General features: G+C 45.1%; 1 protein-coding gene and 1 long non-coding RNA gene across 3 annotated transcripts in view; one reads left to right on the top strand and one right to left on the bottom strand.

Annotated features, from left to right (window-relative positions):
• Positions 1-2,282, bottom strand: part of h6pd (hexose-6-phosphate dehydrogenase (glucose 1-dehydrogenase)) — a 24,738-nt gene extending 22,456 nt beyond the window's left edge. The window contains exon 1 of one of the 2 annotated variants that reach the window (XM_069918404.1): positions 2,022-2,282. The gene's annotated coding sequence lies outside the window, so the exon portion shown is untranslated. Of the gene's footprint in view, positions 1-672; positions 809-2,021 lie in introns of those variants that run through there. The other variant, XM_069918405.1, reaches the window with a different exon arrangement.
• On the top strand, positions 1,940-23,523 carry LOC138754315 (uncharacterized). Its single transcript, XR_011351647.1, has 3 exons — positions 1,940-2,113; positions 3,004-3,091; positions 23,247-23,523. It is a non-coding gene; the product is annotated as an uncharacterized lncRNA (long non-coding RNA).

Genomic DNA, 23,523 nt, shown 5'->3' with positions numbered 1-23,523 from the left:
AGTTGGAGGAGCACAGACCAACTGGCAAAAAGGGTGATGGATGGATGCGGATAGGACAGGAGAGGAAAGGTGAGGTGATCAAGGGAGGGGGTGACTTTGTGAATACAGAGCTGGAGGAAAGGAGACAGAGGGAGAGCAAAAGGAGGAGAAATTGGGATGGAGGGAGAGATGGGCAGAGGTCGTACAGAAACTGGAGGTCACTGAATCAATTTGGAGGGTGTCCAGAAGGAAATACAAGGTGTTGTTCCTCCAATTTGTGGGTGGTCTCAGTCTGGAGTCTGGCAGTGATGAGACCATGGACAGACACATTCAGTGTGGGAATTGAAATGGGTCAGTGTTCAGTTGGGATCCTTTTTAGTTCCTCCAACAATTCCTTCTTTCCTCAAGATTGCATCAGCTGGTGTCTCTCAGTGGACAAAGAAGCCAGAGAGAGAAGCGACCTTGGGAAGTGGAGGTGGAATGAAATACAAAAATCTACAGACACACTGATTGTGATCAAAACACAGAAATTCTGGAGGAGCTCAGCAAGTCTCGCAGCGTCCACAGGAGGTGGGAACATTGTATAACCAACCTTTCAGGCCTGAGCCACAAGAACCAGAGAACATTACAGTAAACGGGCCCTTCAGCCCTCCTAGTCAGTGCCAAACTATTATTCTGCCTTGACCCACTGACCTGCACCCAATCCGTCGCCCTCCATATGCCTCCCATCCATGTACCAGTCCAAATTTTTCTTGAATATTAAAATTGAGCCCGCATTCACCACTTCATATTTCTTCAAGTTGTGAGTGAAAATAGACGCGTCTGAATTGAAGGCTGGGGAAAGAAACGGGGGCCGAATGGGAGGGGGGAGGGGGAGGGGGGAGGGGGAGGGGGGGAGGGGGGAGGGGGAGGAGGCAGAATGGGAGGGGGGGGCAGAATGGGAGGGGGAGGGGGCAGAATGGGAGGGGGAGGGGCAGAATGGGAGGGGGAGAGGCAGAATGGGAGGGGGAGGGGCAGAATGGGAGGGGGAGGGGGGAAGAATGGGAGGGGGAGGGGGGCAGAATGGGAGGGGGAGGGGGGCAGAATGGGAGGGGGAGGGGGGCAGAATGGGAGGGGAGGGGGGCAGAATGGGAGGGGGAGGGGGGCAGAATGGGAGGGGGAGGGGGCAGAATGGGAGGGGGAGGGGGCAGAATGGGAGGGGGAGGGGGCAGAATGGGAGGGGGAGGGGGCAGAATGGGAGGGGGAGGGGGCAGAATGGGAGGGGGAGGGGGCAGAATGGGAGGGGGAGGAGCCCAGACAAAAGGTATGATTTAGATATGAAAAGAAGACATGTGAGAATTGATTTTGGTTTTGTGAAAGGAGAAAGAACAAGAGAGAGAAAATGAAAGAGAGAGGGGGAAGAAAGAGAGATAGAGGAATAGAGAGACAGAGGGAGAGAAGGAGGGAGAGAGAGAGAGGGGAGAAGAGAGATAGAGAGAGACAGAGAGAGAGGGGGGGAGGAGGAGAGAGAGAAAGAGACAGACAGAGGGAGAGAAGGAGGGAGGAAAGAGGAAGAGAAGCAGGGGGAGGAGAGAGAGGGAGGAGAAAGAGAGAGAGGGGGAGAAAGAGAGAGAGGGGGAGAAAGAGAGAGAGGGAGAGGAGAGAGAGGTGGGGGGAGAAAGAGAGAGGAAGAGAGAGACAGAGGGAGAGAGTGGGGGGGGAGAGAGTGGGGGAGGAGAGAGTGGGGAGAAAGAGATAGAGGAATAGAGAGACAGAGGAGGGAGAGAGAGGGGAGAAGAGAGAGGAAGAGAGAGAGAGGGGGAGAAAGAGAGATAGAGATAGAGAAAGAGAGAGACAGAGGGAGAGAGAGAGTTTGGCTGGTTGTCGGCCCCTCTGCCTCTGGGAGAAGGCGGCTGCAGTTTCGCCTCCATTGACCGCGCGTCAACTGATGCGGACAATCAGCCCGCGGACTCGTAACGCGCCGAGCCCCAGCCGCGGGAGCTCGCTTTGGCGGCGCAGGGCGCCCCTACCCCCAGAACCAGCGCTTGCCCCAGTTCACCGACCTGCTGCGCGACCCCCTCACTTCCTCGAGTCCGGCCGCACGATCATCTGACTGCTGCTGCTTCCGGACAAGCCTGCAGCCCGCCTCGCCGAGGTTTGCATTCAGCTGGCGCCTGCCCTGCAGAGCGGCGATACGCACTGGGGCTGATGGTCGGGGCAGGGTGGAGGGGGGCACCTGACCGGCACGTTGAGGGCTCAAAGGAGGAGACTTTCTTCGCACAGTCACTGTGGATCTGAAATTCTCTGTTCCTGACGTTGCATTCAAAACCAAGCGCGACCGATCCAGTGCGGCTCAGCGTTTCGTCCCTGAATGCTGGTGCTGTCTGTGTGGAGTTTGCACGTTCTCCCGCCCTTGCAGCATGGGGAGGGGATTAATTGCAACTAGAATGCAGTTGAGTGGTAAAAATTTTGAGTCGGAGATTGATGGGGGTGTGAGATGCATAAAAAGGAAATAATTTGGTGAGTGGGTGGTTATCATTGAGCAGGTGGATAGTTGTGTCTCTGTGTCACTTGGGAGGCTTCTTAAATAACAGGCAAAATTCAGATAACACAAGACACTTGACTTACTGATGCCTTCCACCATCTCAAGAAACTGTTCACACACATACATATGCCCCACAGGATGCACTACAGTTACTATAGTGTATTCTTCCATTGTTACAAAATAGTTTACATTATCCTGACTATGTAACGTAGTTCATAGACTCTAACTGTTTCCCCAGTGAGGAACATGGCATCAAATCAGAAGATTGCCCCTGTAATTCTTGGCCATTTTTAATGCTAGCTTTTAAAGACAACTCTTATCGTCATGATAAACAGGATTTCTGTAAATATATAGAGGTTAAAAAATGGTTCTCCCGTGGTACTCTGATCCGGGTGGGGGGGAGCTGAAAAATATGATGGTGTGATTCTGGTGCCACTTTCGACTGGGCTGATTATATTAGTTTTTGCTGCATGGTCTTTATTTGTACTTTTTTTTCTCAGGTAACTGAACCAAATAAAATTCTGCAGTCATACATTACTGCATGCTTGGGTCTAGAGCTGACAAAGACAGGATGATGTGCGATTGGAGGTAAAACACAGGATTCTGTTGACACCATAGTTAAATGAAAAAACACACAAATGCTGGAGAAACTCAGCAGGTCAAACAATGCCTTGATGTACCAAGGGTGAAGATACATCAGCAACATTTTAGGATTGAGCCCCTTCTCTCATGTTCCCCCACACTTTGATGAAGGGCTCAAGCCCGAAACGTTGGTGATGTATCTTCACCTTTGCTATATCAAGACACTGTTTGACCTGCATTTGTGTTTTTATTTCGGTTGATGTGCGATCTTCTGTTGTTAATGAAATCTGTCTGCCCAGATACGGTCTTCCAGTCTGAATATTCTTAATGAAAATCGAGCGCCCAATAAACATCAGTCTCATTGGAATCCATAAAATTAAAACACTCATCTGATTTACTTCAGGAACATTGTGCTCATTTAGTAATTGGTTAAGTTACATTTCAGCCATGAGTACATTGCTTGATTGTTTTGAGGCAAAACTGTAAAGAGGCTCCTGAAGCATGAGTTGGTGGGAAGAGGAGGAGGGCATTCAGCCCTTCAGACCCTTTTTCAGGTATTTAATGAGATCATGGCAGTCAGGTATCTAAACTGTATCTATGTCCCATATCTCTTCATACTCTAACATCATGAAAATTTCAGATTAAAAATTCTAACAAACACTGCATCACCACCCTAATTTTAACTAACCCAATGCCACCAATGGGTGTGCATTGAAGGCTTTGGCAAGTGAAAAGTGTTTTAGTTCACACAAAAACACTCACACTGATCCCATTTTGAACCATACTTTTACATTTGGAAGTCTAGAAGGCACATCTGTAGATGGCAGTCGATGTCGAGCGGCCGCTTGGCCCACGTGTCAGCATCGAACATGATGCCTAAGATCAGGGGTGGTCAACCTTTTAATTTTTAAGTTAGACATATCACACTGTAACAGGCCATTTCCACCCATGATTCCAATTAATCTACACCCCCTGGAAGGAACTTGTGGGTCAAAATGGCCTGTTCACTGTGCTGTAAGTCTAAATTAAACATTAAAAGGCTGGCTACCCCTGCCTAAGATAAACTGGAACCCTGCTGCCTGCACACGATACACATCCCTCTTTTCCAGCCATTCCAACCTTTGTTGTGGCTCTGCCCCACCCCCCCCTCCCCCCCCACCCCCCCAACCACCAACCACAGTTTATGGGCCCCCTTCCCTGTGAAGTTTGGTTTCATCTGTACTTCTCTCCTAACAAATACATAAAAACATTTATGTGACTGTTTCTTTGGCTTGGCTTCGCGGACGAATGGAGGGGTAATATCAACGTCAGCTGCAAACTCGTTTGTGGCTGACAAGTCCGATGCGGGACAGGCAGACACGGTTGCAGTGGTTGCAAGGGAAAATTGGTTGGTTGGGGTTGGGTGTTGGGTTTTTCCTCCTTTGTCTTTTGTCAGTGAGGTGGGCTCTGCGGTCTTCTTCAAAGGAGGTTTCTCCCCGCCGAACTGTGAGGCGCCAAGATGCACGGTTTGAGGCGATATCAACCCACTGGCGGTGGTCAATGTGGCAGGTACCAAGAGATTTCTTTAGGCAGTCCTTGTACCTCTTCTTTTGTGCACCTCTGTCTCGGTGGCCAGTGGAGAGCTCGGCATATAACACGATCTTGGGAAGGCGATGGTCCTCCATTCTGGAGACGTGACCTACCCAGCGCAGTTGGATCTTCAGCAGCGTGGATTCGATGCTGTCGGCCTTTGCCATCTCGAGTACTTCGATGTTGGTGATGAAGTCGCTCCAATGAATGTTGAGGATGGAGCAGAGACAACGCTGGTGGAAGCGTTCTACGAGCCGTAGGTGATGCCGGTAGAGGACCAGTGATTCGGAGCCGAACTGGAGTGTGGGTATGACAACGGCACTATGTATGCTAATCTTTGTGAGGTTTTTCAGTTGGTTGTTTTTCCAGACTCTTTTGTGTAGTTTTCCAAAGGCGCTATTTGCCTTGGCGAATCTGTTGTCAATCTCGTTGTCGATCCTTGCATCCGATGAAATAGTGCAGCCGAGATAGGTAAACTGGTTGACCATTTTGAGTTTTATGCGCCCGATGGAGATGTGGAGGGGCTGGTAGTCATGGTGGGGAGCTGGCTGATGGAGGACCTCAGTTTTCTTCAGGCTGACTTCCAGGCCAAACATTTTGGCAGTTTCCGCAAAACAGGACGTCAAGCGCTGAAGAGCTGGCTCTGAATGGGCAACTAAAGCGGCATCGTCTGCAAAGAGTAGTTCATAGACAAATTGCTCTTGTGTCTTGGTGTGAGCTTGCAGGCGCCTCAGATGAAGAGACTGCCATCCGTGCGGTACCGGATGTAAACAGCGTCTTCATTGTTGAGGTCTTTCATGGCTTGTTTCAGCATCATGCTGAAGAAGATTGAAAAGAGGGTTGGTGCGAGAACGCAGCCTTGCTTCACGCCATTGTTAATGGAGATGGGTTCAGAGAGCTCATTGCTGTATCTGACCCGACCCTGTTGGTTTTCGTGCATTTGGATAACCATGTTGAGGAACTTTGGGGGGCATCCGAGGCGCTCTAGTATTTGCCAAAGCCCTTTCCTACTCACGGTGCCGAAGGCTTTGGTGAGGTCAACAAAGGTGATGTAGAGTCCTTTGTTCTGTTCTCTGCACTTTTCTTGGAGATGTCTGAGGGCAAAGACCATGTCAGTAGTTCCTCTGTTTGTGCGAAAGCCGCACTGTGATTCTGGGAGAACATTTTCGGTGACGCTAGGTATTATTCTATTTAGGAGAATCCAGGCGAAGATTTTGCCTGCAATGGAGAGCAGCGTGATTCCCCTGTAGTTTGAGCAGTCTGATTTCTCGCCTTTGTTTTTGTACAGGGTGATGATGATGGCATCACGAAGGTCCTGAGGCAGCTTTCCTTGGTCCCAGCAGAGCTTGAAAAACTCATGCAGTTTGGCATGCAGAGTTTTGCCGCCAGCCTTCCAGACCTAACAAATACATAAAAACATTTATGTGACTGTTAGGTGAAAAGAAAACAAGGGTTTTGCTTAAATATGCTGTGGCCCCCATTGGGGCCATACAGCCCCTGTTGAGAATGGCTGCTGTCATCCTGCAGCTTTATGTGTCTTTTTCGAAACCTTTAAAACACTCCTCGTATCTACTTTCACCATTACCCGAGCAGCCCGTTCTTGTACCCACCACTGAATATAAAAAACAAAAGCTTCCCCCCCCCCCCCCATCTCCTTTAAAGTTACCCCCTCACCCTAACAACATGTCATTTTTATTCTGGGAAAAGAGTCCGTCTATCCTTTCAGTGCCTCTTGTAATTTTATAAATTTCTGTCATGTCACCCCCTCAGCCTTTGTCACTCCAGAGAAAACGACCCAAGTTTTTCCAACACGGTTCATTCCCTCTAATCCAGGCTTTCTTTGGCTTGGCTTCGCGGACGAAGATTTATGGAGGGGGTAAAAAGTCCACGTCAGCTGCAGGCTCGTTTGTGGCTGACCAGTCCGATGCGGGACAGGCAGACACGATTGCAGCGGTTGCAAGGGAAAATTGGTTGGTTGGGGTTGGGTGTTGGGTTTTTCCTCCTTTGCCTTTTGTCAGTGAGGTGGGCTCTGCGGTCTTCTTCAAAGGAGGCTGCTGCCCGCCAAACTGTGAGGCGCCAAGATGCACGGTTTGAGGCGTTATCAGCCCACTGGCGGTGGTCAATGTGGCAGGCACCAAGAGATTTCTTTAGGCAGTCCTTGTACCTTTTCTTTGGTGCACCTCTGTCACGGTGGCCAGTGGAGAGCTCGCCATATAATACGATCTTGGGAAGGCGATGGTCCTCCATTCTGGAGACGTGACCCATCCAGCGCAGCTGGATCTTCAGCAGCGTGGACTCGATGCTGTCGACCTCTGCCATCTCGAGTACCTCGACGTTAGGGGTGTGAGCGCTCCAATGGATGTTGAGGATGGAGCGGAGACAACGCTGGTGGAAGCGTTCTAGGAGCCGTAGGTGGTGCCGGTAGAGGACCCATGATTCGGAGCCGAACAGGAGTGTGGGTATGACAACGGCTCTGTATACGCTTATCTTTGTGAGGTTTTTCAGTTGGTTGTTTTTCCAGACTCTTTTGTGTAGTCTTCCAAAGGCGCTATTTGCCTTGGCGAGTCTGTTGTCTATCTCATTGTCGATCCTTGCATCTGATGAAATGGTGCAGCCGAGATAGGTAAACTGGTTGACCGTTTTGAGTTTTGTGTGCCCGATGGAGATGTGGGGGGGCTGGTAGTCATGGTGGGGAGCTGGCTGATGGAGGACCTCAGTTTTCTTCAGGCTGACTTCCAGGCCAAACATTTTGGCAGTTTCCGCAAAGCAGGACGTCAAGCGCTGAAGAGCTGGCTCTGAATGGGCAACTAAAGCGGCATCATCTGCAAAGAGTAGTTCACGGACAAGTTTCTCTTGTGTCTTGGTGTGAGCTTGCAGGCGCCTCAGATTGAAGAGACTGCCATCCGTGCGGTACCGGATGTAAACAGCGTCTTCATTGTTGGGGTCTTTCATGGCTTGGTTCAGCATCATGCTGAAGCAGCATCCTAGTAAATCCCCTCTGTGTCCATTCCACATCCTTACTGTAATGAAGTGACCAGAATTCCGCACAATCCTCTGAACGGTGGCCTTTCGATTGGGTAAGTACTGGGTAAAATCAAATGTGAACAAAACATTCACTGTGTGGATCACAAATCCTACAAATTGGTGCTGTTCACTTTGTGCCAGCTGCAGTAAATGAATGAGTCTGGATGTTCACACTGGCAGGCACTGCCAGTGCAATGCCAGGTCTGGGAACTTGGTTTGCTCTGTGTCGACCACTTGCAACCTTCCTATGCAATGTGACCTCTGCTTAAGGGGCTCGAACTGGAAACACAACACAGGCCCATCATGTCATAGAGAGATATAGGATAGAATCAAGTGGGAGAAATCTACGGCCCGCCGCGTTCACTCACCACCAACAACATGTTTCATTTATATTATACCTATCCTGACCAATTTTATTCCTGCTCCCCACGTTCCCCTCAGATCCAAACACTCACCTAAACAATGGCAGCAATTGACCTGCAGACCTGTGAAAGGAAACTGGAGCACCCAGATGGTCACAGGGATAACTTGCAGTCTCCACATAGACAGCAGCCAAGTTCAGGATTGAAGTCAGGTTCACTTGAATTGAGAAGCAGACAACAGCTCCGTCAGCTGCACCCCTGTGTCACCCTTTAAATTACTGACCAGCCTTACCCTCCATAATATTAAACTGCCATGACCATTTGTTCTGCTCTTGTTGGAGGGTGGGGGAATTGAAATTAATTGAAATTCAGCTATTTATTTTCCATGGGTAATATTTTGGCAAGTTATCCAAGATAATTGAGTGTCAAATTTAGTCAAACTACTTCAAGCTTTCACATCTTAGGAAACAAAAGAGACCAATCAATTTCTGATCCACACATGGAAATGGAGTTGGCTATTCCTGTCAATAACTTTATTCACTCAAGGAGCAGGATGGTTTTGAAATTGATTTGGCCTTGCGTGAAATACAATTAATTCCACGTGAAACAGTGTTTGTCAAATCCAGATCAGAAAAGGTGACCACCAGAACATTATCCTGTTACTAATCGTGAAAGTCAAACTGTCAGCTCATTTTAACATCAGCTGGAGTGCTAACAAGGAAATCCCTTGAAGCAAAGGGGACTGGGATGGAGTTTGGGGCATGTGGAAAGAAATCAGATGAGTGGAAATGAAGTGTGCATTCTCTCATACCCACATGGAACTTTCCCACCAGACCATACAAATTACATGAAACATCATACATCTGACACGCATCAGACCCAGGCATACGTATAAGAAGCAGGAACAGGCGGTTTAAGAAGAAAAGGGAAAAAAATGTTTTGTGGGGTGAAATATGTGTCAGTGGAGTAGTGTTTGTGGGGAGTGAAGGTGCTAAAGAAAGGTTTGAACTTCCATGTCCCAAAGTGCTTTACAATCCATTCTTGGAGGTGTACTTGCTGTGTTATGAAGTCAGAATTTGGCAGCAAATTTGCACAGAGAAGATATCGAAGCCATTCCATCACGAGCTGATCTATTCTCCCATGCAGCTCCACTCCCCTACCTTCTTACCTGAGCCCTTGTTACGTTGACTGTAAGGTGAGGGTAAAAAAGTTTAGGGGAGACATCAGGGGTAAGTTTTATACACAGAGAGCAGTGGGTGCCTGAGGTGGTGGTGGTGGCTGGAACCAAAGGGACATTTAAAAGACCCTTTAACAGATGAAAAATTTAGGGTTATGGGTGTGAGGTTGGGATGGTTCAGATTGTTGAGTTGGTTTATATTGGTCGGAACAACATTGAAGGCTCTCAGGCTTGTAGTGAACAGTAATGTTCGATATTGATCAGTGCATTTAGTAGTGCTCATAGGGATGGATATCAGCCAGGATACCGGGGATAACTCCTCCAAAATAGTACCATGCCAGGTGACAGAGAGAAAAGAGCCTCCATTGAAAATCTCCCTCCACCTCTCACCCCTCTGTGGAAGGCGGTAACTCCTTCAGAGCTGCAACGCAGGCTCGAGGCCTCAGGAGTCGGAGGGAAACTATTCATCTGCCCTTATCTCAGTACAGGTCCACAATCCTTTATCCAGAACCCTAGGGGGATAGCGTGTTCCAAATTTCAGATTTTTCCGGATTTTATCAAGCCAGATTTAAGCCCATCCGAATTGTGCTGCCATATCCACCCCCACCCCCTTTCTAGACGCATTGCCATCTCCCTCCCCCCCCCCATCCACCCGACTCGCGCTGCCGGTCTCCTCCACTTGCCAACCCGACTCGCGCTGCCGGTCTCCGCCCCTCGCCCGCCCGACTCGCGCTGCCGGTCTCTCCCACTCACCTGCCCGACTCGCGCTGCTGTCTCTCTCCCAACTTTCCAGGTTTTGGAGCTTTCTGGATTTTAGATGTCCGGATAAAGGATTGTGTACCTGTACTTGCAGGAATGCCACCTCAACATTAAAAACACACCCACACACTGAAACCATGGAGATTCAAACAACCCAGAAACAGCCCCTTTAACTCACTGAATTCACACCAAGATCCACACAATTACACCAATCCGCATATCCTTGGGAGCTGGGATGAAACCAGAGCACCCAAGGGAGACCCATGTGGTCATAGGGAGAACGTGCAAACTCCACACAGGTGTGGTCTGAGGTCAGGGTTGAACCTGTCAGATCAGCGCTGGTCGACATCCTGAACTGTTCATTCCACTTCAGACCATGGACTTCCCGTGTGGGAGGTGCAGGATTAAGCTCTCTGTTAACAGTGAGCTGATGTCTCCCACAACTCATGAAGCAGCATATGGAAACTGAGTGGGAAGATTGTGGATCAAAGTCTGATGCCAAAGGCTTGAATAAAAAGATTTAAACCCATATTACATTGCCAAGTTAAGGTCTGTGCCACGGTGTTGAGAACTGTTTGACATGATAGCCCCAGGCCTGGGGTCGGTGTGATTATTTGGAAGAAGTGACCTCTCCGAAGTCCTGGCCATTACTTATCCTCTTGTTGTTATGAGGAGATCTGCTCTACTTTGCTGTCTTCTGGGAGGAGAGCTGCTTTGATACAAGATATGAAGCTGACTCAAATCTCACTGATGTCTCTTAAAACCACCTTGACCAGAAGATCACACATGAAAACATTACAGTGCGAGATAATGAATCCTTCCCTCTTCCGATCCACTTCCATTCTCTCTCCTTCCCACATCCCCCACCCAACAGTCTCATCCCCCGGGTCCATCATTCATCTAAAAACATAAAAATGCTGGAGGAACCCAGCAGGTCACGCAGCATCCACAGGAGGTAAAGTTTCATATATGACTGATGTTTCGGGCCTGAGCCCTTTGTCAATGAGTGTGGAATGGCTCAGTATTAAAACATCAGTCATGTATCTTTACCTCCTATACACACCAGCTGAGTTCCTCCAGCATTTCTGTGTTTTTCCTGCAATCACAGTATCTGCAGAGTTTCGTATTTTACTCCATTCAGCCGCTCCACTGCGAAATCTCTTTAAGGGTTGCCTACCCTGAAGAAGTTGTCCTCCTTTCTTCAAAGGGAGTTCTTTGAGACTCTCTCTAGCTGCACCCCATCTGCTCTCCCTACCACTTTTAACCTCTCAAGACCATGTACTTGCCCAATCTTGCTTCTGCAGCCACGTGTCTTTCCTGACGACTTACCTCCACCGCTATCTGGTGGCACGTGGATTCCAGCTCTAGTTCCAGGCCTCGCAGTTTGGCCCCCACCGGGATCTCAGGTACTTGTGCTGCATTGATTCCTTCTCTCTTCTCCCGCTGTCTCCTGCGGACCAACCTCACCCCGATGCGCAGATGCCTTGGGACCCTCGCTTTCTTACGACCACAGCTCCGAACTTCACTCGCCACGACCTGCCACGGACTTTGCCTACCCTTCATTGAAGAAGGGCTCAGGCCCGAAACGTCGGTGATGTATCTTAACCTCCTACTTGAGACCGGCCGAGTTACTCCAGCATCTCTGTGCTTTTACTACGATCACAGCATTCTGCAACTTTTCATGATTTCCTCCAGGATTCACGTTTCACACACAGAATCCCCTCCCCCTTCACTTCCATCTGGGCTAATGTGTCCTTCACCTCTCCCTTAATACTTCTCATTTTTATCAGATTCCAGTGAAGGGAGCATTCACTGACCACCCTCCAGCTTCTGACTCATGTAACCTTTTATAATCTCCAGAAAAATCAAACTGCAACTACCAAAGGCCTCGAAATACTTTGGGTCAAAATACTGACGATCTTTTGCCTTCCAACAGGAGCTGCCTGGCCTGCCGAGTTCTCCAGCATTTGGAGAATTGAAATCCCTCCCACCAATTCTCAGTTCAAATAATTTTCTGCAGGACAATTGTGAGACAAGCACTGTGCACTTTCTCATTTTCCTGACTGAAGTTCATGCATTGGAAGCAGTTCAGACAAGGTTCATAAGATTAATACTTGAAATGGGTGGCTTCGTTGAAGGCAAAGCTAGACATGGTCGACTTGGAGAGTGAGAGGAATGATATTAGATGCTGAGAAATGTTCACATGGTGGATATAGATGGGATGGTTCCACTTCAATATTAAATGCAGCACGGTGCAGGCCCTTCGAGCCCGTGCCGCCCAATTCTCTTGCAGCCTTTTGAAGGGTGGGAGGAACCCCGAACCCCTGGAGGAAATCCACGGGGAGAACGTACAAACAGAAAGCACGGGATTCAAACCCCGGTCGCTGGTGCTACAATAGCATCGTGCTAACCACTCCACTAACTGTGCTGCTTGTGGAAGAATCAAGGATAGAAGTCTCTGTGAAAGGCCACCTTTCTAATCCAGAGACACAGCAATTTTTACCTTCCTTTGAGATCAATGGAACCAAAGTCCTTGAATGCTTTAAGGCAGAGGTTGACGAGCAGTCTGAGAAGCAAAGGGCTGAAAGGTTGCTGCAGACAGGCAGGATGTAGTTCTGCCATGAGCTTATTAAATGGTGGAGCAGGTTTCGGGAGCTGAGTGGCTTGTCCTTGCTTCTCTCTTGCCTCTGTCCAGTGGCGGGAACTCCAAGTGGCCACTCATTTCACTTTGGCCCATTCCCTCACTGACACGTCTGTCCGTGGTCTCATGCACTGCAGACTGAGACCTCCCACAAACTGGAGAAACAATACCTTATATTTTCTTCTTATCATATCCAATTAACACCTTTTGTCTGTCACTCTGGACTCCTCCTCCTCCATTTCTTTTCCCAATCTTTACTTCAAATGCCTGACCTTTTTCATTCACACCTTGAAGAAGTGCTCAGGCCTGAAATGTCGGCAATATATATGCGGACACTGCGAGACCGGCTGAGATCCTCCAGCATTTTTGTGTTTTGACAACAATCACAGCGTCTGCAGAATTTTGTGTTTCACTCCTTTTACTTGTGTGTTTCGAAGAAGCAAAGATTTGGTCACATGGTGCTGTATTTGTGAACTGAGAAACCACAATGAGAGGCCACAGTTTCCAGTTTGACACCAAGGTTGAAAGAGGGATAAGAGGAGACAATGTAAATCAGGAAGCAGTTATTACATGATATCATAAGGATTATATACCAATGATGCAACAACATCTTTTGACCTGGATTGAATTACAAGGCTTTGCCAAATCCATGTCCTGACTTCAATAGGAGTCAGCTGTTTTTAAATGACATCCTTCAGATAGGACCAGAAGTCATTTGAAATCAGCAATGGGCAACCACACCCATTGGTGACCAGATGAGAATAAAATATTCTCTGGGACCCTCCTCCAATGTTCAAATGTCAGTCCCTCGATTTCACAAAAATGCCCTCACTGCCACTTCAGGCCATGAATGACCACATTGTGGGGACAGAAGTATCAAGAATAGAAGGAGCTCCTCAAGAGAGGGACTGAGTGGGCAGACAGGGGGTGCATTAGATTCAGGAAAATCTCAAAGCATTTTAGTGGCATGTTAAGGGCTGGAGGCTCATCAAGGGTGAGGTGCAATGTGACTTGTTCACGAAAAGAAGCAGGCTGTGTCTAATGTCAGTGAGAGGGAAGCTTCTGGGGGGGAAAGTCTGGGGGATAAGTTGAACCTGCTTAGAAAAGCAAGAACAAATTAAAACAAAAAGTCATTGGGGTGATCCTAACCCTACTTGATCAGGGTGGCATAGTTTGTGTCGTGGTTAGTGCCACACCATTTCTGCACCAGACTCCGAAGTTCAAATCTGGCATGATGTTCTCCCCATGTCCGATGTGGGTTTCCCCGAGAGCTCTGGTTTCCTCCCACCTCCAAATGTTGGGTTGGTAAGATAATCGAGAGACCTATGGGAGGGCATCGGAAGCGCTGCTGGAGAAGGCAGAAGTGTGGAAAACAGACCAGCATCAGGGTTAGCCTGAGAGTTAACCCCTTCAGACGCACATTCCCGATTATCTTACTTTCAAATGTCAGAACGCTGGAGAAGAAAATGGACAACCTGAGGCTGCATCTGAACCAGAGAGACGTACAGGGCTGCTGTGTCCTTAGTGATGACAGAAACATGGCTCCAGGACACTATTCCAGACTCAGTGATCCAGTTGGATGACCTTATCCCCTTCAGGGCAGACAGAGACACTGCTGCTTCTGGCAAGATTCGGGGAGGGGGACCGTTCATTTACATCAAAGAGAACTGGGGCACAATGTGTGTGACCTTGTGCTCAGCAGAGACAGACTACCTCCTGGTGAAATACAGACCTTCTACCTACCCAGGGAATTCTCAGCCACGCTGATGGCCACAATTGATGTTCTGCATTTGACTAAAGAAGATGAAGTCATGAAGGAGATTTATGGTGCCATCTGCGAAGCCCAGACTTCCCACCCTGATTGTTGCTGGCAACTTAAATCACACCAAACTGAAAATGGTCTTACCACGGTTTCAGAAGCATGTGAACTTTGCCACCAGAGGAGAGAACATCCTGGATCAGGTGAACACCAACATCCCTGGTGCATACAAGGCTGCACCTCACCCCCCCCCAACCCCCAACCTTAGTTACTCAGATCACATATCTGTCCTGCTAACCCTGGCATACAGTCCGCTGGCAAAAGAAACTAGGTCAGTACACAAGGAGATCAGGATGTGTCTGAGGTTGGTGGGGAGGGCACAGCAGCACTGCAAGACTGGTTAGAGACCATGGACTGGAGTTTTAGGGAGGTGGCCACCTACAATGGTCTTGTAAACATCGAGGAGATACGAGCTCAGTGACTGGCTACATCAGGAAGTGCGTTGAGGATGTCTCTGAGATCACAATGAGGGCTAGAAACCATGGTTGGATGCAGAGGTCAATACCTTTCTCAGAGCTCATGATGCTGCCTTCAGGACAAGGGGTAGGAAGGCACAAAGATCAGCCAGGGCGGAACTCTCCAGTTCAACCTGGAAGGCTGCACTGGATCCACAGACAGCTGTGACATATCAGCGACATGAGACACACGTGGGAAGGATCACAAGTCAACCTTACGAGTTAAGGACAATGATGCCTGGGCAGACTGAACACCTACTTTGAACAGGATGATGCCAAAGAAAACTCCGTTCCCCGATGAATGGACCCCCCCGCATAGCCATGGCCAAGGTGAAGAGATCTCTGTCCAAGGTGAACCCACACAAGGTGGCAGGACTAGACAACATACCTGGTAGGGTACTGGAGGACTGTACAGACAAATTGACTAAGGTCTTCATGGACATCTTCAGCATCTCACTGCAGTAGTCCATCGTTTTCGCAGGGTTCAAAACAGCCACCATCATCCCAGTACCCAAGAGGGTGACAATAACAGGCCTCAATGACTACCTACCTGTGTATTATGAAATGCTTCAAGTGTCTGGTGATGGAACTCATCGAAGCAGAGACTCTGGATCCATTTCAATTTGCCTGTGGAAGAAATTTCCTACAGACGACACTGTTGCCTTCTCTTTTCACTCCGTCCTGGCCCACCCGAAGAACAACACCTCATACGCTGTTCATTGACTTCAGCTTGGCATTTAATATGATCATTCTCTAGAGACTAGTGAAGGAGCTGTCCTCGCTGGGACTTTTTGAGGTAGACCAGGATCCCAGGTAGAGGGAGGGAAAGACCACAGTCTGTCCGGGTCAGTTGCAGAATAGTGAGCACCGTCACGCTGAGCACTGGCGCACCTCAGGGCTGTGTGCTCAGCCCACTCCTGTTCACGCTACTGAACCCCAACTGCATCGCCAGATCCAGTTCCAACAGTGTCAAGTTTGCAGATGACACAGTCGTCGGCCTCATCAGCAACAACGATGTCGCACTACAAAGAAGAGGTGGGAAATCTCGTGACATGGTGTGAGAGGAACAACCTGTCTTTAAACATGGACAAGATGAAGGAGATGATTGTGGACTTCAGGAGGACCAGGAATGAACCCTCCACTACACATCAACAACTCTGGAGTGGAGAGCACCAAGTTCCTTGAATTCACTTAACTAGTAACCTATTGTGGACAATCAACATCTCCTCACTTGTCAGGAAGACACAACAGCGACTGCACTTTCTGAGAAGACTAAAGGAGGCAAGGCTACCATCCACCATCATGTCAACCTTCTACAGGAGCTCTATCGAGAGCGTCTGGGCTGGCTGCCTCACAGGCTGATATAGTGGCTTCAGAGAAATGGATCAGAGGTCAATCCACGGGATCATAAGAGTGGCAGAGAGGATCCTGGACTCTCCCTTCCACCCCCATTGACGTGATCTACCAGGATTGTTGTCTGAAGAGGGTGCACAAAATAATTGAGGACCCCTTCCACCCTGCACACAGCATCTTCCAGCTACTCCCGTTGGGGAAGAGATACAGGAGCCAGCACCACCAGGCTGAGGAACAGCTTCTTCCCTTGGACAGTGCTAATGCTGAACGACCAAGGGAACTGCTCACACTAACTCTCATATTTATTTGAATAGATGAATAGTTGTCCTGCATTCTTGGAATACGATTATGATTGGAAGAATTAAAAACTCTGAAGAGGCTGGGAGTTTGCTGTCCAATAGCCGGAGGTCTTGATCTGATCCCAAACTTCCTTCTGTATAACTAACGATAACCTTGATGAGAGCGAGGGGTAGATTCGTTTTAGTTCATAGGTTTTCTTTTTTTTTTCTCTTTTCTTTTTATCTTTTTTTAACCCAAATAATTTGGTAAATGGGTTTTATAATGTACACTAAGAATATGTTAATTGCTTTGTTTTTCAACTGCCTAACGCTGTTATGTTCTTCTTTCTGAATTTCTTTACATATATTGGAGATGACTGGTTATATATCTCATTGAATTTTGTATGCAAGTTTATACATTAAACAATAAAAATATTTTTTTAATAAGATAGTGAGGATTGTAGTTTCAGATGACAGATTCAGATTTCAGATTTTATTGTCAGAGTATATACATGACATCTCATACAACCCCGAGATTCTCTTTCCTGCAGGCGAAGCAGAATTATCGGTAGTACAAAAAAAGTGTACAGTGTAAACATGAAAATAAATAAAGAATTATAAACAACTGACTGCACTACACAGAGAGAAAAAAAATCAATAAAGTGGAAAAGTTAGAGTCCTTAAATTGAGTTTGTCGTTGAGGAGTCTGATGGTGGAGGGAGAACAGCTGTTCCTGAACCTGATGGTGTGAGTCTTGTGGCACCGATACCTCTTTCCTGATGGTAGCAGTGAGAACAGAGCATGTGCTGGGTGGTGTGGATCCCTGATGATTGCTGCTGCTCTCTGATGGCAGCGTTCCCTGTAATGATGTGGTAAGGAAAGCAGAATGATGTGGTAACGAAAGCAGGGAAATGGCAGGCGGAATTTTCAACTTGTTAAGTGCAAAGTGATGCATTCAGGAGAATTTAAAAGGGCATATAGTTCTCCAGTGCAATGAATGGGAGAGCCCAAAGATTTATTGAAGAGCACTGAGGCTTTGGTGTACAAGCCGAAGAACCCCTGGAGGTGGCAGCACAGAGAGAGACAAGGGAAGAAGGAAGGACACAGGATATTCACATTCATTGACCAGGCTAATGCAATGTCAGGGCCAGTGAGGTTCCAGTCTAACTTTAAGGAGAATTGGCTATGTCACAGCTGCAGTCATGTGTGCTATTCTGGTGGACATACTGGAGGAAAGAGTGATGCACTGGAGAGGGTGGGAGGAAGGCTCTAGGATGTAGCTTGGGACAGAGAATCAGAATTAAGTTTCTTGTTTAGATATACAGCACGTAACAAGCCATTTCGGCCCGCAGGTCTGTGCCGCCCAATTGCACCCAATTAACCAAAACCCCTGGCATGTTTCGAACAGTGGGAGGAAACCCACGCAGAACGTCCAAACTCCTTACAAACAGCATAGGATTTGAACCCCAGTCCCGATCACTGGCACTATAAAGACATTGAGCTCACCGCTATGCCAACCTGCCGCCACAAAATTTGTCCTTTCGCAGCAGTAGGATGGTACGTTTCAGGTGCAAAATTGCTATGAATTGCTCTATGTTCCATCAATATGACATTTAAAAATAAATAATTAGTGCAAGAAGAGATGGTCGTGGCAATCGGTTCATTGTATGTTCAGTTGTGACAGAAAAGATCGGCCGGGAGAAGAAGAGACTGAGGAGGAGCCTGGCGAAGGTATGGAAAAGGCACAGATGTGGAATAATGTACAAATACTTTTCCCAGGTATCTGGTATGTGGTGGTTCGGTACGTGGATCTGATAAAAAACGGAGGGTTGTGCAGCAGAGAAATTCTGGCTTGACCCCTTCATCAAGTTAGAGTAGGTTATTAGGTCAGCACAACACTGTGGGCTGAAGTGCCTTAACTGTGCTATAGATTTCTACCTTCTCTATGTTTGAAATATTGGCTCTCAATTTCAGGTAACAAGGATCAGGAGGTGAGGAGTGGATCTGAGGAAGAATTTTTTACCCAGTCGGTGGGGGGAGGGGGGTGGAGCCAGAACCTCAACTTTGAGATGAGCACTTGGATCATCAAGATACAGGAGGCAACAGGCCAATTGTGACAAGATAGGATAAATATAGATGGACCTTGCTGGTCAGCATGAATTTAATGGGCTGAATGGCCTGTTTCTGTGCTGTATTCATCTGGGATGAGCAAAAAAATCTAGGCTGAGCTTGCAATGGAATGTTGAAGGCACAATTGTTTGGATGGGATCCATTCTGGATCTATGGAACTCTATGGAGTCCCAAGGAACTCTTTCAAGGAAGGACATTGTTGTCAGGATAAATGTTCAGCATCAGAATTTATTATCATGAACATTTCACGAAATTCATTATTTTGTGGCAGCATCACAGTGTAAATATTGCTATCAATTGCATTTAAGAATAAATAACAATGGAAAAATGAGGTCTGTGGTCCATTGTCCATTCAGAAATATGATGGCGGAGGGGCAGAAGCTGTTTTTGTACAGTTGGCTGTTCGTCTTCAGTCTCCTGTAGCTCCTTCCTTTTTTTTTTTTCTTTTTTTTTAATTTTTTATTTTTCACACCATAAATCACAATAGCCATGATATACACTTTTTCTTTTCCACACATTTACAGTGACTTTTTCTCCCTCCCCCCTCCCTCCTCCCAAGCCACCCCCCCACCCCCCCCCCTCTCATCCATTTTAGGTATACAATCTAGGTTGCATTAATTCAGTTAGACAATGTTGTCATTCAACAAAAATACACCAGAAATTCTACTGAGTCCATTCTTTTCTTTTCTTCTCCTTCCATCAATTTAGGTAATGTTTGTTCCCGGTAGGTTTTCGCTATTGTATTTAATGTAAGGCTCCCATACTTGTTCGAATATTTCAATATTATTTCTTAAACTATATGTTATTTTTTCTAATGGAATACATTTATTCATTTCTATATACCATTGTTGTATTTTCAAATTATCTTCCAATTTCCAGGTTGACATAATACATTTTTTTGCTACGGCTAGGGCTATCTTGACAAATCTTTTTTGTGCATCTTCCAAGTCAATTCCAAATTCTTTATTTTTTATGTTACTTAGGAGAAAGATCTCTGGATTCTTTGGTATATTGTTTTCTGTTATTTTATTTAATATCTGATTGAGATCATCCCAAAATTTTTCTACTCTCTCACATGTCCAGATTGCATGAATTGTTGTTCCCCTTTCTTTTTTACATCGAAAACATCTATCAGATACTGTTGGGTCCCATTTATTTAACTTTTGCGGTGTAATGTATAGTCTGTGTAACCAATTATATTGTATCATACGCAGCCTCGTATTTATTGTATTTCTCATCGTTCCAGAGCATAACTTCTCCCATGTTTCCTTTTTTATCTTTATATTTAAATCTTGTTCCCATTTTTGTTTAGTTTTACCATTTGTTTCCTCATTTTCCTTTTCTTGCAGTTTAATATACATATTTTTTATAAATCTTTTGATTAACATTGTATCTGTAATCACATATTCAAGGTTACTTCCCTCTGGTAAACTCAAGTTGCTTCCTAATTTATCTTTCAAGTAGGATCTCAGTTGGTAATATGCCAGCGCTGTATCTCCAGTTATATTGTACTTATCTCTCATTTGTTCAAAGGATAAGAATCTACTTCCTGAAAAACAATTTTCTATTCTTTTAATCCCTTTTTTTTCCCATTTTCTAAAGGCAAGGTTGTCTATTGTAAAAGGGAGTAGCTTATTTTGCGTCAATATTAGTTTTGGTATTTGGTAATTTATTTTATTTCTTTCTACATGAATCTTCTTCCATATATTGAGGAGATGGTGTAATACTGGAGAAGTTCTATGTTGTACCAATTTTTCGTCCCATTTATATAATATGTGTTCAGGTATCTTTTCCCCTATTTTATCTAATTCTAGTCTCGTCCAGTCTGGTTTTTCCCTTGTTTGATAAAAATCTGATAGGTACCTTAATTGTGCGGCTCTATAATAATTTTTGAAGTTTGGCAATTGTAAGCCTCCTTGTTTATACCATTCTGTTAATTTATCTAGTGCTATCCTCGGTTTCCCCCCTCTCCATAAAAATCTCCTTATTATTTTCTTTAACTCTTTGAAGAATTTTTCTGTCAGTTGTATTGGCAATGCCTGAAATAAGTATAGTATCCTTGTAAAAATGTTCATTTTAATACAGTTTATCCTTCCTATCAGTGTTAGTGGTAGCTCTTTCCAATGCTCTAAATCGTCCTGTAATTTTTTCATTAGTGGATTGTAATTGAGTTTATATAATTGGCCTAGATTTTTGTTTATTTGCACACCTAGGTATCTTATTGCCTGCGTTTGCCATCTGAATGGGGATTCCTCCTTAAATTTTGAGAAATCCGCGTTATTCATAGGCATTGCTTCACTTTTATTTACGTTTATCTTGTATCCCGACACTTCTCCATATTCCTTCAATTTCTTATATAGTTCTTTTATTGATAGTTCTGGTTCTGTTAAGTACACTATCACATCATCCGCAAACAGACTGATTTTATATTCCCTGTCTTTTATTTTTATTCCTTTTATATTATTATCTCTTCTTATCGATTCTGCTAGTGGTTCTATAGCTAGCGCAAACAATAATGGTGATAGTGGGCATCCCTGCCGCGTTGACCTGCTTAAGTTAAATTGCTTTGATACATGTCCATTTACTGTCACTTTCGCTAACGGTCCCTTATATAATGCTTTAATCCAATTAATATACTTCTCCGGTAAACTGAATTTTTGCAATACTTTGAACAAGTAATTCCATTCTACTCTGTCGAAGGCCTTCTCTGCGTCTAAAGCAACTGCTACTGCCGGTGCTTTATTTCCTTCTACTGCATGAATTAAGTTAATAAATTTACAAATATTGTCTGTTGTGCGTCTTTTTTTGATAAATCCAGTTTGGTCTAAATTTACCATTTTCGGTACCTGTTCTGCTAATCTGTTTGCTAATAGTTTAGCTATTATCTTATAATCTGTGTTTAACAGAGATATTGGTCTATATGACGCTGGTGAGAGTGGATCTTTCCCTTGTTTTAGTATCACTGTAATTATTGCTGTTTTACATGAATCTGGTAAGTTTTGTGTCTCATCAATCTGGTTGATTACATCCAGGAGGGGCGGTATTATTAGGTCTTTAAATGTTTTGTAGAATTCTATTGGGAGTCCATCCTCTCCTGGTGTCTTATTATTTGGTAAATTTTTTATTATCTCTTGTATTTCTACTGTTCCAAATGGTTCTGTTTATTTATTTTGTTCCTCTATTTGTAGTTTTGGTAGTTCAATTTTAGTCAAAAATTCATCTATTTTCCCTTCTTTCCCTTCGTTTTCGGTTCGGTATAATTGTTCATAGAATTCTCTGAAGTTTTCCTTAATTTCTTTTGGATTATATGTAATTTGTTTGTCTTTTTTCCTTGTTGCCAATACCATTTTCTTAGTTTGCTCTGTCTTAAGCTGCCATGCTAGGATTTTGTGTGTTTTTTCCCCTAGTTCATAATATTTCTGTTTTGTCTTCATTATATTCTTCTCCACCTTATATGTTTGTAATGTTTCATATTTTATTTTTTTATCCGCCAATTCTCTTCTTTTGGTTGTATCTTCCTTTATTGCTAATTTTTTTTCTATGTTTATTATTTCCCTTTCCAACTGCTCTGTTTCCTGATTATAGTCCTTCTTCATCTTGGTTGCATAACTTATTATTTGCCCTCTAATGAATGCTTTCATTGCGTCCCATAGTATAAACTTATCTTCCACTGATTCCGTATTTACTTCAAAGTACATTTTTAATTGTTTTTCAATAAATTCTCTAAAATCCTGTCTTTTAAGTAGCATGGGGTTTAATCTCCATCTATACATTCTTGGAGGGATGTCCTCTAGCTCTATTGCCAATAACAGGGGTGAGTGGTCCGATAATAGTCTAGCTTTATATTCCGTTTTCCTAACTCTCCCTTGAATGTGGGCTGATAACAGGAATAGGTCTATCCTTGAGTATGTTTTATGTCTAGTCGAGTAGTATGAGTATTCCTTTTCTTTTGGGTTTTGTTTCCTCCATATGTCCACAAGTTTCATTTCTTGCATTGATTTAATTATAAATTTGTTTACTTTGTTCTTCCTGTTAATTTTTTTCCCCGTTTTATCCATATTTGGATCCAAATTCAGATTGAAATCCCCTCCTATTAGTGTGTTCCCTTGCGTATTAGCTACCTTCAAAAAGATATCTTGCATAAACTTTTGATCTTCTTCGTTAGGTGAATATATATTAAGTAGATTCCAAAGCTCTGAATATATCTGACATTTTATCATAACATATCTCCCTGCTGGATCTATTATTTCCTCTTCTATTTTAAATGGCACATTTTTGCTAATTAATATAGCCACTCCTCTTGCTTTTGAATTATACGATGCTGCTGTTACATGTCCTACCCAATCTCTCTTTAATTTCTTGTGCTCCAATTCAGTTAAGTGTGTTTCTTGGACAAATGCTATATCTATTTTTTCCTTTTTCAGTAAATTTAGTAGTTTCTTCCTTTTAATTTGGTTATGTATTCCATTAATATTTAGAGTCATATAGTTCAGCGTAGCCATTTCATATTTTGTTTATCTTCTCTTTCCGTTTTTCCTTCATTACCTTTCCTCCTTTTCCATTTCTGTTTTCTTATTTTCAACTCTTTCTGTAGCTCCTTCCTGATGGTAGCAGTGTGGAAAGAGAGCATGGCCTGAGTGGTGGGGGTCCTTGAGGATAGAGGCTGAGTGAGCAAGAATATTTTCCTTCAAGGATGTGTACTGTACCACAGATATGAGTCCAGTCAGAGTTTCAACCTCATTGTAACCAAGTTCAACTTCCTCTGATCTGGATTTCCATTCATGCTCATTGAACTGGGAGCAACAACAGAAACACCCAGCAAGGGCTGTTGTGGCCTGTTTTTATGGCTGGGCTGCTTATTGGGAATCAAA

This window comes from Narcine bancroftii, chromosome 2, assembly GCF_036971445.1.
Source record: "Narcine bancroftii isolate sNarBan1 chromosome 2, sNarBan1.hap1, whole genome shotgun sequence".
Lineage (NCBI taxonomy): Eukaryota > Metazoa > Chordata > Chondrichthyes > Torpediniformes > Narcinidae > Narcine > Narcine bancroftii.
This window is presented reverse-complemented; position numbering and strand designations above follow the sequence as displayed.